This window comes from Rhododendron vialii, chromosome 7a (genome assembly GCF_030253575.1).
Source record: "Rhododendron vialii isolate Sample 1 chromosome 7a, ASM3025357v1".
NCBI classification, from domain to species: domain Eukaryota; kingdom Viridiplantae; phylum Streptophyta; class Magnoliopsida; order Ericales; family Ericaceae; genus Rhododendron; species Rhododendron vialii.
Genome location: NC_080563.1, coordinates 21,772,501 through 21,787,022, shown reverse-complemented (window position 1 = coordinate 21,787,022; position 14,522 = coordinate 21,772,501). Strand labels below are relative to the sequence as shown.

Sequence of the window (14,522 nt, the reverse complement as noted above, 5' to 3'; positions counted from 1 at the left end):
CAAAATAAGTATTTATTTTTTAAGAAGGCAATTTCAAGCTAAAAAACGACGAGCTTATTGAAATCTAAAAATATGCAATATGGATCTTGTTTGAAAGTTCTCATTGAGATCTTTAATACGGTGCAAAAAAAATTAAAAGTTATTTTTCATTTACATTATTTTTGAGTTTGAAAATGTGAAATAAGTACTTATTTTTTAAGAAGGTGTTCTGGAACGGGCTCTCCATATCTGAGGGATAAACGATTATGCGATCGAGTTGTGTAGATACTCCATATATGAGGGATAAACGGCTCTTAAATATCAGCCGTTGGATCAATGGATGGTCAACTGGTCAAGGAGCTTAGACTATAATTAGGCGCGGGATGAATGTTGCGTGTCATCGAAGCATACGGTTTCGGCTCTTCTTTCTCTCTCTGCTGTTTCACTTTTTTGAAAGCGACGGAGCGTTCGGCTATTCTCTCTCTCTCTCTCTCTCTCTATCTGTTAACAGAGGATAGGTAGTTTTCAGTTCAAATTCGAGCAAGGTTTCTGCGGAATCGAGAGGTTTGGTGGAGTTGTTCAATGAATCGAATTTTGAGGGCGAAATTAGGGTTTATGTGTATCAGTTCAGTTGATGAAATTAGGGTTTTTATGGTTTGTTTCCGTCGGATGATTAGATGACTTATACTTGAGGACGAAATTTGGATTGGCGAACGTTTAGCGGCGCAAGAAGGCAGCGGGGAAGGGTATTGATTACTCAGAAGAAGAGGAATAAGAATGGTGGGTATTACAACGTACCCGTAAGGAGCTTCGATCAGATACGCGGCGGCGTAGGCCTCGTGTGGGTTCTTGTCACGACCGAGCGGCCAGGAAAGTCCTGTTGACAAACCCATCTTCTCTCTCTCTCTCTCTATATATATTAATATGTATATATCTATGTTGGTTTAATTAGTGGATCTGATTTCTAGGACTTTTTAGATATGGTTTATGCATTATTTTTTATGTGCAGTGTTTCATCCTGTATGTGCGCACTATTCGAACAAGAACCCTAGCTCTGATATAGATGTTGCTTTTGGGCCTGTTGGGTTGATAGTACTCTCGATTTCTACGCTTGTAAGTCACTGGAATAGGAATGAAGTAGCTACCAATGATGTATTCAACTAACTGACTAAGAATTGAATTCCCAAACTCAGTAGGATCTCATACAATTTCCTGTTTGTTCGAACTGGTTTGTAATCTTTGATATGTGCAGCCTTTAAACACTAGCTATTCGATTAGTTCTTTTCTCAACTATCATTCAGGTTCGATTAGTTCTTTTACTACAAAGAGTTTCGTTAGTGAATTTGAGAGTTTTTTCATGATGGATTTTAAATAGCAATGTAGTAGGAGTGACTTCATGTCGGCAATTGGTGGTATACGGTGATACTATTACATTTTTGGCTCCGTTTGAGCAGCCATGGGTTTCAAAAGGATGGATTTAATAGTAGCATTCAACAAAAACAGCCCCAAATCTTCCCCACTTGATGTACCCTTATCAAGTTTCTTAATAACATTTTGCCGTTTCAAAAAAAAAAAAAAAAATGGCCCCAATTTTGATTTGGTAGTGTGCTTAAGAACTTTCTTTGAGAGCTTAGTCAATGATTGTGGTTAGAGTATTTCTAGTCATTGTACTTTTACTCCAATTTGAGTTCAAACTTCATTTGTTATTTAGCACTCCGATGGACAAACTCAAATCTTGGCACAAACATGAGCCAAAAGCTACATTAATGACATGGTTGGTTTCTATTCTATAGCCATGTGTTCCATATGGTCTTGGTTTTAGTATTCGACAACAATAGTTCCAGTCAAGATTTGGTTGTATACACAAGAATATACTTTGAGAGCTTAGTCCGATGAACTTGAAATATCAATTCAGTTCGAGTGACTTCATGAACTGATGAAACGATTGTAGTTATACACAATTGATAACTAGACTTCTATGTTTTTGTTGGAGTTGAACATCGGGTCCATATGTTTGAAATCTACATCTATCCAGATAGAGCCTTTGGGTTTTGTTTCTCGATTCCCAGTTTATTGTGTTTTTTTTTTTTATGTAGGTGCTTGGATTGGAGAGGTGAAGAGGGTTACAAAAGAGACCAATGTAGCAGTGAGAATAAACTTGGATGGTTCGGGCATAGCTGATAGCAGCACTGAGATCCCTTTTCTTGACCACATGTTTGATGTTAGTATCTCTCTCATGAATGACTATTTTCAATTTCTATGGTTATGTCTATTTGGATGATATGTTTTTTCCTGAGAGAGTTTTGAACTTTTGACTCTATTTCAGTGGCAGGATGCATTCTTTAGGCAATTTAAGTAAGTTGCAGACATAGTTGGCAAAGGCGCGCGCCAATGCACAAGGTGAGGCGATTTGAAAATTGCAAGCAAAAAGGGCAAAAAAGCAACGGCGCAAAAAAGCAAGTTTCCCCCCCAAAAAAATGCACATAACACAATTATTTTCAGAAATAATTATTATTTTTGCATTGGGGGCCTTGTGCCTCTCACCTTAGGCCAAACAGAACTTTGCGCCTTGGTGCCTTTTGCCCTTGACAACTATGGTTGCAGATATTAATTTCCACATAATAAGTGAATGATATTGCTCTATTTGGTTGCTTAGAAAGTTTAGGAGGGAGCTAACAGATGATACATTTCCATTCAATGAAGCTGTATTAAAAGATTTGGTCTAAAATGTCTCCAACCCAGTCGTGTCCCAGTTGCTGAGGATTTAGAATGTGAGAATTTTAAAACTGCTGAGGATTTACTTGGTGTAACACTTGTCTACTATGAGTTTTATGTGATGATTTCTGTGTTTTCTTTGGGCAAATCTGCAACTTGCTTCGCATGGGTTATTTGATGTTCTTGTAAAGGCTACTGGTGACATTCATATTACAAGTAGGGGATACAGTTTTGCCCTTGTTTGAATTACTTTGTCATCTTGTATGTGTGCACCATTTGATCACCTTGACTGCCCTTTAGAGCTCTTGTGTAGTCCTGTTTTAAACGTAATTTGCTGCTGGAACTTTAGTTTCAAACTGTGGTGTTCTTGTGGTACGAGTTTTCTCACTTTCGTAATTGTACTGTACTATCCATTTAGGTGATTAATCTGGGAACTTCAATTGGAAAAGTTGGCTTTCTTGGAGGGGCAAGCCAAAAGCTCATTTGACACACATTGAAACCTTAAGGTATTATTGTGAAGTTCTCTGCATGGTAGCTATTTCAGCGTTTGATGAAGATAACAGGATGCTTTCTCCTTGTCACTAGCCTTTTCAGGTCTTAAAAATAAGCTTAGCACCTTGTTTTGCAGTACTGAAACACAACATATGAGTTCAGAATTTTGTGTGCTGGAATCACTTGCTACAGCTGTTCCGGCTATACAAGAACTCCTTTTGCTGTTCTTATGAAATATCCTTTTTGTATAACTGCTCTCATTCAGTTACTTACTCTGAGGACTTGTTTTTATCAGCTTGTACCTTATTCACTAATATTTTCTGGGCAAAGGTTAGTTTTCCTCTAGCTTCTATTTTCCTGACTTCACAAGTCATTTTGGCTTACCCACATTTGTCTTTGTTCCATACATAATGTATGCTAAAACACCTATTCTGTCTTTAGTTAGAGGGGTAGTTTTAATCGATTGGGAGTTAAGGCTTGGTTTGGTTTGGTTATTGGATTTCATGGAAAGGAAAGTTTTTTTGTTGCATATTTCCGACATTATGTGAAAGCTCATTTGTATGCATTTTATATCCTATGTTGCATTTTGTTTTTGGGAGAAAACAATTGATTGGTAGAATTAGAAACAAACACCTTCTTGAAATGATAGGTGCAACACCAATAGAAGATAAGATGTGGAAAAATGCATTACGGCAATTTGGACATGTTATTATGGATAGGCTGGCACTAGAGTTAGGAAGAGTGATATGGTTACGGTAGTGGGTAACACTTAGATATACCGGTATCGACTTTAGATGTGTAGGTTTAATTGATTGGAAGTAGAGGCTCGGTTTGCTTTGGTTATTGGATATCAAGGAAAGGAAAGTTTATGTTACGTATTATCAACGTTATGTGAAAGCTCATTTATATGCATTTTATGTCTAATGTTGCATTTTGTTTTTGGGAGAAAATAATTGATTGATTTGTTATAATCATGGTGATAGATTATTGTTAATTGATTCTTAATTCACGTAGAAACATTGAGCTTATTTGGTTTTGCAATAGCTTTGGGGCCTATTGTGTTTTCAAAGAAGCCTCTAATGTGCAATATCCACCTTATTTGTGCTGTGGAAAGATGATGTTTAACTGAATAGGTTTTTGCCCTTGAAATTATCAGGAGATGGTATCTGATATTGCTATGAAATGGTAAAAACTTTCAAGAACTGGCACTATCGAGACAAAGTTTATGGGTTTTGATTTTGGCACGATTATGTTCACTATGGAGGAAGACCAAGACTCTTTGGAGGTATGTTTTATGTCAGCAAATCTGAATTCTTCTCTCTTTTTTAAGCTAATAAGCAAATCCAAGTTCGTATCCTGGACTCGAAGATATATGAATGTCCCACTGAGGAGTTGCACCTATTTTTCAATTTTAGAGGACGATTAATTGGCGTGCAAAATTGGATACTCGCTGGTTGCAGTATGGTTCTTATGCCAATTCCAATGTTTTTTTTTTATTAAGCGACAGATATTACCAATTATCATCAGCCATATATGCTTTTCATCCGTTTGTCTTCTATTTAAGCTAGAAATGCTTTTCAGAAATGTCAAGAACAAATATTTCTCCTGAATTTTCATAAGCTCAAAAGACCGTGTTTTAATTCCTAGGCAGGAATCATTGGGCATATAACTACAAATATAGTAACCAATTGCATGGTTTAGTAGTCGATTTGTTTGCTTAATTATAGGTGTGAATCTGTGTATCTAAGTAATGTTGGCTAGGGTGTGTTCTGGTTGGAGTAAGATTGCTAGCCTCCTTCAAGTTTGGTAGATCCATGTCTTGTGGATTTTACATTCCAAGGTTTCATTGTGAATGGTATCTCATTTATGCATCTTTATTGATTTGTACTGTACTGAATTTTATGCTTAGGATTGAAGATGTCTAGATTCAGTAAGTTTGGTCACGATCCTACATTCCCCATTTGCATCCTCAAAACACATCACATTGCTAATTTCTATCTGCTCTTTCCCCAGTTTGTACTGAACGAACCTGAAGCATACGAGATTAAGATAGAAGATCAAGTTTTCTGAAGACCAGGAGATCCTCCTTTTGAACTACTTCTCGAGAAGCTCCAAAATGACAGAGACACAACAAATAATGCCAGTCCTAGAAAGATGAGTTGTAGATTGCTTGAAATCCTTTCGGCATCCAAATCAAGAGCTCTTAAGGATTATTTTGTGCAGTTCATCTTTTTGATAATACTGGTTTTCATTCCTTTCTAATCGTTGTCATGAAATCGATACTTCAATTTCAAGAGTTTTTTTTTACAGAGTGTAAGTCCTTGAATTTTGTTTCTATGTTCTGGTCTTTGTTAAGTGAGTCTCGCTCCATTCGGTTCATTTGATCATTTTTCGATTTATATTTCTATAATGGAATAGTTCATGCGCGGTCATATAAATAGATTACATTAAAATTCATTGTATTTCAATAAGCTCTTGCTATTTATCTGCTACCATCACTACAAAAACTGAAAACACTTCTCGACTATCAATTAATCCAATGAGCACGCGAAAACGTGCAGAGCACGAGCCGTATATACGGAAATGTGTTTGATCGAGTGTTTTGTAGGTTAGCAGCTAGGATGTGGACGAGTGATGGTGGACTTGTTAGCAATAGTGGAAGCTTATCCAAAGCCCGATGACAAGATTAGAAGCACTAGCTTGAAGGTAATTAAACTCTTTATGCCTTGAAACTTAACAAGAAAAATTGGTTCTTTACTTAATTGTGTATAGTCTGTTTCCCTCAATTTAAAATGATGAAGATTATTGTCTTTGAATCTTTGTATTGAATCTTATTTCTTGAATCTTTCTTCACTACACAAAATTGCCCAAGAATTGAATTCCTCTGAATTGGAATTGAATTGCTTTTTCCAATCAATTGGACCGAGCTATTCGTGTGCAAAAGGCTTGCTTCTATAATGGTTTGTGGTGTAAACTTGCAAGGCCGTCTAGGCGTAAACTTTCAGGTTACAAAAGGCTTGCTTCTATAATGGTTTGTGGCGGTGGGAGCGGGGCCGACCCAAGGTATTGGGAGGCCCTAGGCACATATTTTTAGAATTATATAACAAGAATACAAATATTTATTATATATAATTGTTTTGGTCCATATTGAGCATGTTAAATGCCTTTGTTCCGGCGGCTTAAGTGACTGCCTTGAGTCCTCCCTAACCTATGTTCGAATCACAGCAGCTACAACAGCAAAGCTTGAGCCTTTTTCAGCCAAAAAACAGTTAAAAAGGAAGTTAGCTTGCCAGGATTCAAACTTGAACTTGAACATTTTATAAGGCAAGGAAGCGCCTTACCACTAAACCAACAAAGGCACTTGTTTCATTCTATGAACAAATACTATATATCTATACACTTGTAATAAAAGAACGAACGAGGGCGAGCCAAGCCACGTTGAGAAATTACGAATTTGCCCTCTGTCAGTTTTGTCTTCCAGTTTTTTTTTTTTTTTTTTGCATTGTGTTGAGGTGTGGGTAGTTTAGGTAATTTATCTTTTTCTTATTTCACGCAATAACCTGTACTTCCTTCCGGCGCTCGATTGAGAGTGAGAGAGACGAAGACGAGTGTTTCGTTGCCCGGATTTTACTCCATAGAATGTTGTGCAGTGTCTATTTATTTACTCGCATGTGTATATGAGAGTCTTATAGCCACTTGCCTATAGGTTTAATGTTTCTCTAGCAATGTTGTCTTTGAGATCTAAGATATGTTGATCATATCTAAAAAATCCAGTCACTGAATGTTTGCACAAAGTCTTCAGCATTGAAAGCTTTTCTCTAATTGATTATATTACTGTTCAAATAGGATTGTGGATCACAATTGAATGCGGAAGATTGCTAGTGTCTCCTGGTGAAATTGTTGTTTTGCCACAAGGATTTTGCTTCACGGTTAACCTGCCGGATGTGGCCCATCACGCGGTTATGTTGCAGAGATTTTTGGCACCCATTTTCAACTTCTTGATCTCGGGCCAATAGATACATAATGTAATTGCAATTGACGACAGTAAGTTTCTACATAATATAATGCTCAAAGCATGTACCATAGTAACTAAGTGTTTGTTTCTCCTTCAGAGTCTTACTTGTTTCTATATCTCTATAATATGTAGGGGCTAATTGTCTTTCTGCTCCACGAGATTTCCTTGTTCCCACTGCCTGGTTTGAAGAGAGCTCCTGTCCAGGATATACTATTGTACAGAAGTTTGGTGGCGAACTTTTTATTGCGAAACAGGATTTCTTCCCCTAAACGTGGTTGCCTGGCATGGTTATTATGCCCCATTCAAGGTGGGTATATTTTTGGATAAAAGATCCTCAATTCTGCATTTAGTGTGTCGATCTTTTAAGATAAAGGGTTTCTTTTTTCTGCACATGTTTTCATTTTGGTAACAAAAGTTTTGTTCTAATAATGAAAATAAGATAAAAAAGCCAGCTCTTTTGTCAGTTTTCTATTTTTTTGGTGTGCGCGCGCGCACAACTTTTTTGGACTTTTTCAAAATTAGTTTTATATTTTTAAATTGTCTGGTTCCCCGTATGAATAGGAAAAGTAGCCTTTTTTTTTATCCAAAACCTTAAATAGATTCACTGAGGCTCATAACAGAGAATTTAAGATAGGCGTTGTCCATGCACCGTTTTTCTTAACTGTGTACGTAACTTAGTGATTCTTGTGAAATCATTGTTTGCAGTATGATCTAAGCAAGTTCTGCCTCTATAATACTGTTCTGGTTGATCACAGTGATCCATCACTTAATACAGGTGAGGAGGAATCTATTTGGCTGTGTTTCTTGACCCTTTTACCTTGTTATATTGTTGTTTGTTTAAACCAGTTTGTGTGATGGAATGCAGTTCTGACCGCACCAACAGATAAACCTGGCGTGGCATTGCTTGATTTCGTCACCTTCCCTCCACGGTGGTTGGTTGCTGAACATACTTTCCGAGCTCCATATTACCATCGGAATTGCATGAGCGAATTCATGGGTCTGATTTATGGAGGATATGAGGTAAACCTTTTCGACTAATGAACTTTTTATCGTTTGGTTTATATCGTTGATTTTCACTACTCTTATCGTTGTTTTTCTCCCTAACTGATGAAGTAGTTGCTGTGTGTGTTATATATGAAGTTGGTGGGTGCATTCGGGGAGGGGGAGTAACAGAAAGCAAACCCTTATGCTGGCAGTAGCTAGAGTGGTATCTCTTGCCACCAACAAATGGAGTGGTGTGCAGTTTGAATTGTGGTTAATGCACACCTGGAGTAGCGATGGTTATGTAATAAAACCGGCATACTTATTTTCTTCATACTACTGATTATGAGATTGATGGAATGCATGTCTCTTAAAGTTCCCGTATATTGCTAGAAGGAAATAATGGATTTTGGAATGATACATGTTACTTTCATGTGTCAGGTGAGCAAAGAGAGATGGCAAACAGAGATTTTCCCTTTCTGTGACCCAACATGAGCTTCCTCATTTTAAAGTGAATAGCATAATCTATTTAGCCTATTTCTTCCAATGTTAGGCATTAGCTTTGCCATTGGCCCAACTCTAAACGTTAAATTCAGAGTAGGAACTCAGTATTCTTATTTTCAGGCAAAAGCTGATGGGTTTCTCCCAGGTGGTGCAAGCCTTCATAGCGCATGACTCCCCATGGTCCTGATATGAAGACCTTTGAGGTAGGCCTTTTCTTCGTACTATGTTCTTATTTTTCTGGAATACAAGAAATCCTTCTCTTGTTTATCCTATTAATCGATTGCTTTTCGGTCTCACCACTACTTGACAGTATAGGATCTAAAGCATTGTTCCTTTTGGTTTGCAGGCAACAATTGCTCATGGAAATGAAGCAGGACCTCATAGATTAGCTGATACCATGCCTTTCATGTTTGAATCGTCTCATACCGCGAGTCTGCCCATGGACTCTCGAGTCTCCCTTAATGGATGATGATTATTACCAATGCTGGATTGGACTGAAGGCCCATTTCATTCGCGATGCAACAAACTGTCAAGTAAGTGACGTACAGAATGGTCATGATGAAAGTGGAACCGGAGGGCATCGTAACCCAGGCACATAATAGCTTCTCTATAGATCTATAACTGATTTTTGCTTCAATAACATCTTGCTATTTCTCTTAACATTTACTGCAACTACATGAGAGTACCAGAGTTGTAAAATACATAAGATGTGCCAAAACAATGAATCCCTTGGATTGGAAGATCTAAAATTGATTTATGCTTCAATAACCTTTTGCTATTTCTCTGTTATAATCACTATGGTAACCCAAAACACTTCCCGATACCAATTCAACCAATAAGCACGCGGAAACGTGCAAAGCACGGGCATTATACTAGTACTTACTTAAAGAAGGGGGCCCTATTTTGGGCCCAAAATTTGGAGGCCCCAGGCCGTGGCCTCTTGGGCCTTGCCCTAGGGCCAGCCTTGGGTTGGAGCTTTACATATGAATTGATAAATAGATATTTGTGGTTTGAGATAGCCTACAATTCTCTACATTTTTGATGTTGGTAATCGGACAGTTGTTCTTGGCTAGAGTATTGAACCCCTTCTTGTGACATAGGCTACAATTCTCTACATTTTTTGTTTTAGTTGTTCTGTTTACTAGGCTCTTGTTCAAAAATGGCATTGCAGGTAGCTCAAAAGATAGAATCTGAGGCAAAGTTTCAGAATGACTTTCTCAACCAGCTGGTATACCTTTTTAACAGCCTTTGCATGAGTTTTGTATCTGTTTCTCTATTATGGGTAGAACTAGATCGATGGCTTTGACAAGAGTAGACAGTTATCACCTTTTGTCTGTCAGTGACCTATTGTCACTACTAGTTGAGTCAATATAGACCTGTGAAATGGGAAATGGAAAACATCAGGGAAAGAAAAAGAAGGAAGAGTGATACCACTTGTAACTTGGTAATCAGCATTTAAAGGTTATATAGTTCATGCTTTGGATCTTGTGATTCAGTTTCCATTTACAAATTGTAGAAGAGAGGGCGATGAAGTTTTCACGCAGTGTACGTAATTCTAGTTAGCAGTTTAACACGAGTATAAATTTCTCAGAGTTTGAGTATACAAAATGTGGAGGTGTTGTTTTGATTTATTTGCTTTGGTTTATCCTTTGCAACTTTGCTTGAAAATGGTTCCTGATTTCGTATATTTGTTATTGCTAGGACAACGTAAGATTAGGGAGGAAGGTCCTTACTGCGTGATTTGTGATTTAAACATGGTACATTAGATAAGTTTATCTGTATGTACTTGTAAAAGTGACTTGGTTGGTTTTTGTCGTTGTCAATTTGAGTGAATCAACTACTCTATGTAATCCAATTTTTGCTTTTTCTTTTGAATCTTTTCTCAAATTCGTTGGTAGTAATTTTAGTTTGTCGACAGCTGCATAAAGGGCATGCCGCCCGTATACAAGAAAGGCCACAAGACAAAAAGGCCCTATAAACTCTCCCAAGGAAGGAGAAGTTCAAACCATTCTAAAAATTGGGCAATAGAAGGATTACAATCTATGTTGTCCCAACTATACAAGCTATTTGACCCCTTCAAAATATCTCAAGTTTCTTTCCCGCCATGAAACCCACATCAAACAGAGTCGAATCAAGGCCCAAACTCGCTTCCTTCTCTTTCCCACTCTAGCACCTCTCCAAGCAATTAAGAGTTCCATAACATTCTTCGACAAAGCCCACTGCATCCCAAACCATGAAAATACCATAGTCCAAAGTTCCCAAGCCACTGGGCAATGAATAAGAAGGTGGTCAACCGTCTACGCATCCCTTTTGCACATACAACACCAATTGACGATAATTCTCTCTCTTCGAATCAAATTATCTATAGTAAGAATCTTACCAAGCGCCGCGCGCCAAACAAAAAAGCTCACTTTAATTGCATGCCATGGGAACTATTGGGAAGGATAAGACGTCCCTTCCCCCACACAGGGCTGTATAGAAAGATTTCACCCGAAATGTTCTTGATTTTGAGAGAGTCCACCGCATCTCGTCTGCCCCTTCTCCTAAACATTGCATGCCATACACTCTAGCCAACAAATTCATCAAATCCTCCACTTCTCTTTCGTGCACTTCCCTCCTCAATCGATTATCCCACACTTTCAGTTCATCATGAGAGTGTACATAATCAAACACATTAGCATCCTTGTCACATGCCAAGCAATAGATATTCGGGAATGCATCCCGCAAGCTCACATCTCCACACCAAACATGGTCCCAAAATTTAACCCTCCTACCATCACCTACCATCATGCAAGTGTGCTTTGCAAAAGCCTTCCAGCCATTGATAATTCCCCTCCAAAGTGCAACCCATATGGCGTTCTCACAACTAGAGAAGACCATCCTCCCCATCCGCAATCTTTCTTTGCAACTACAACCTTCCTCCACCATCTCTCCCTTTCACTTGCGAAACGCTAGCGCCATTTTCCCAACAAAGCTTGATTGAAAAGCTTTAATCTTCGCACTCCCAAACCTCCCTCTCTTATTGGATCAAAAACCGTGTCCCAATTAACTAAATGATATTTAAACTCTTCCTCCACACCTCTCCATAGAAAGTCTCTTTGAATCTTCTCAAGTCTTTTAACAATCGAACTCGGAATGACAAACAAAGACATGACATAAGTAGGCTAGTTTGAAGATGTACTGTTGATTAGTGTTATTTTACCACCTTCTGTAATTTGTTGCCTCTTCCATCCCGCCATTCTATTCTGAAATTTTTCCACAACTGGGTCTTAAACTGCCTTTGATTTGAACGAAGATCCCAACGGCAAACCAAAATACGATGTCGGAAGCGAAGCCACTCTACAACCCAAAACAAGGGCAATAGCGTCAATCTCCTCAACCGCCCCAACTGGAATCATCTCCGACTTTCTCAAATTCATCTTGAGGCCGGACACCGCCTCAAAACACAAAAGGACACACCGGAGATATCCCACTTGAGTCGGATCCACATTACAAAACAGAAGAGTATCATCGGCACAGAGGATGTGAGAAACCGTCAATCCCCCACCATCCTCCCTTCCCACTTCTAAACCTTGCAAGAACCCTCCTTGAACAACATTCCCAATCAACCGGCTAAGCACCTCCATAATAAGGATAAAAAGAAGAGATGAAAGAGGATCGCCTTGACGCAAACCTCTAGAAGTCTGGAAAAAACCGGCTGGACATCTGTTCACTAACACTGACATTTTGATTGATGAAATACAAAATTTTATCCACTTCTGCCACACCTCTCCAAAACCCATCCGTTGCATGACATAAATTAAAAACTCCCAATTCACATGATCGTACGCCTTCTCTATGTCCAGCTTGCATATAATACCTGGAATACCACTCTTCAATCTTGAATCCACACTCTCATTAGCAACCAAAACTGCATTGAGAATTTGTCTTCCTTCAACAAAAGCATTTTGAGATTCTGAGACCACCTTGCCTACCATCTTCTTCAAGCGGATAGCCAAGACTTTGGCCAACAGCTTGTAAACTCCCCCCAAAAGACTTATAGGTCTCTAAAGTCCCGTTTGTCGTCAGCTCCTTCCTTTTTTGGTATCAAAGCCACAAACGAAGCATTCAAACTCCTTTCAAACTCCCCAAAACTCCACAAACGAAGCAACCACACTTGTTCCTCCAAATCGATATGGCGAATAGCGTCAACAACCTTGGCTTTTTGGGCCTCCAATCTCCCAAAAACCTCACAATTCCATTTTTGTAAATCCTCTTTTAACAATTTCAGCTTTTTAGCCAAGATAAAACTTGGCTTCCCCATCACTGGATAACTATTCCACCACTCACCCACCCTTTCTACGAAACCCTCAGACAGAAGCCACATATTCTCAAATCTGAACGGAGATCTACCTTGTCGAATCCCGCCGCTATCTAACAGAATAGGCATATGATCCGAGATGATCCTCGGTAGAGAATGCTGAACCACGTCCGGACAGAGCTCTTCCCACGAAACAGAGAATAAAAAGCGCGACATGCACCTCTCCTCCTGAGCTCCAAACCACGTGAATCTACTACCACTAAGAGGCGGATCGACGAGCTCCAAGTCGTCAATAAAATCAGAGAATCTCCTCATATTGCGAGAAATAGAGTTACATCCCAACCTCTCAACCGGGAACCGAATGACATTAAAATCACCGCCCACACACCACGGGGCATCCCATCTAAAAGCCATCGCTGAAAGCTCATCCCACAACTCCTCCCTGAGGTTATAATTCACCGGGCCATAAACACCAGTGAATGCCCACTTTATTCCATCTTCCACATTTTGAAACAAGCATGACACCGAATGGCTGCCATATTCTTCCTCTTATCTTCTCCACCACCCTATTATCCCACATGATCAAACCCCCCCAGCAGCCCCAATCGCATCCAAATGAATCCAATCCACCCAACGACTACCCCATAACCCCTTCACATCCTCTCTAGAAATCTCCCTTAAGTTTGTATCTTGGAGACAAACCACATCCACCTTCCATTCCTGTAATAGAGATTTGACAACCACCTTCTTCTCCCTTGCGTTTAAACCTCTCACATTCCAACTAATAATTTTAATCTTCATAGAAATGTAAAAGATTGTCCCTTGCCGCCTCTTCACTTTCCTTTTCCCCCTCCTTCTTTTGCCCCTCGTAATTCATAGAACATTGCAATCTCTTTAACTCCCTCACCCCTTTATTAGCTTTGTTCCTACTCTTCCTAGTTTCTGACCCCACTTCTTTCCTCCATTTCTCTTCAATTTCCGTAAACAGTTGCATTGTTCTATCCTCAAACCCATCAAAAGACACACCCAAGAATTTACTGACACCATTTATCCTCTTTAATACCCATTTTGAAACTTCCACCTGTGACATTCCGTAGCTCAACTTTTCATCATCAATCCATGACCCCTCTGATTCCCTAACTTCCAGTCCCTAACTTCCAGTGATTAAACAGACTACTACTCACGACCCTCCTGTCATCTACCAAATCATGAACCCAACCCAAATGATTGAGCAAATCCTCCTCACAATAACAACCCCAACCTAGATCATCCCTCTCAACCAACCCAGCATAAGGCACTAATTCCAAGCCCCTAGAACAAACACTCCCCTCCCCTACCTCAACTTCACAGCCCCTAACCACCCTACCCTTACTCTCTCCACCAATTGAGAACATACCCCCGCGATCACAGTGTTGACCTTCCACCACCTCAAGGATCAAGTATAGCCATTGAAACTCTATCTGACACCCTAATTTCCCTTTGGACCCCTAATCCACGCTCCACTAGCCCGAATCTTAGCCGATCTCCATTACCATC

General features: G+C 39.2%; 2 long non-coding RNA genes and 1 pseudogene across 2 annotated transcripts; 2 read left to right on the top strand and 1 right to left on the bottom strand.

The window, feature by feature from the left end:
* Nucleotides 1-378: 378 nt before the first annotated feature.
* On the bottom strand, nt 379-1,411 carry LOC131331964 (uncharacterized). Its single transcript, XR_009201560.1, has 2 exons — nt 1,303-1,411; nt 379-1,269 (listed from the first exon to the last, which is right to left on the bottom strand). It is a non-coding gene; the product is annotated as an uncharacterized LOC131331964 (long non-coding RNA).
* Nucleotides 1,234-6,821, top strand: LOC131331963 (uncharacterized). The gene is made up of 7 exons (XR_009201559.1): nt 1,234-1,753; nt 2,076-2,204; nt 3,113-3,200; nt 3,323-4,471; nt 5,200-5,892; nt 6,178-6,249; nt 6,412-6,821. It is a non-coding gene; the product is annotated as an uncharacterized LOC131331963 (long non-coding RNA).
* Nucleotides 6,822-6,967: 146 nt separating this feature from the next.
* Nucleotides 6,968-14,522, top strand: part of LOC131332798 (homogentisate 1,2-dioxygenase-like) — a 19,205-nt pseudogene continuing 11,650 nt past the window's right edge.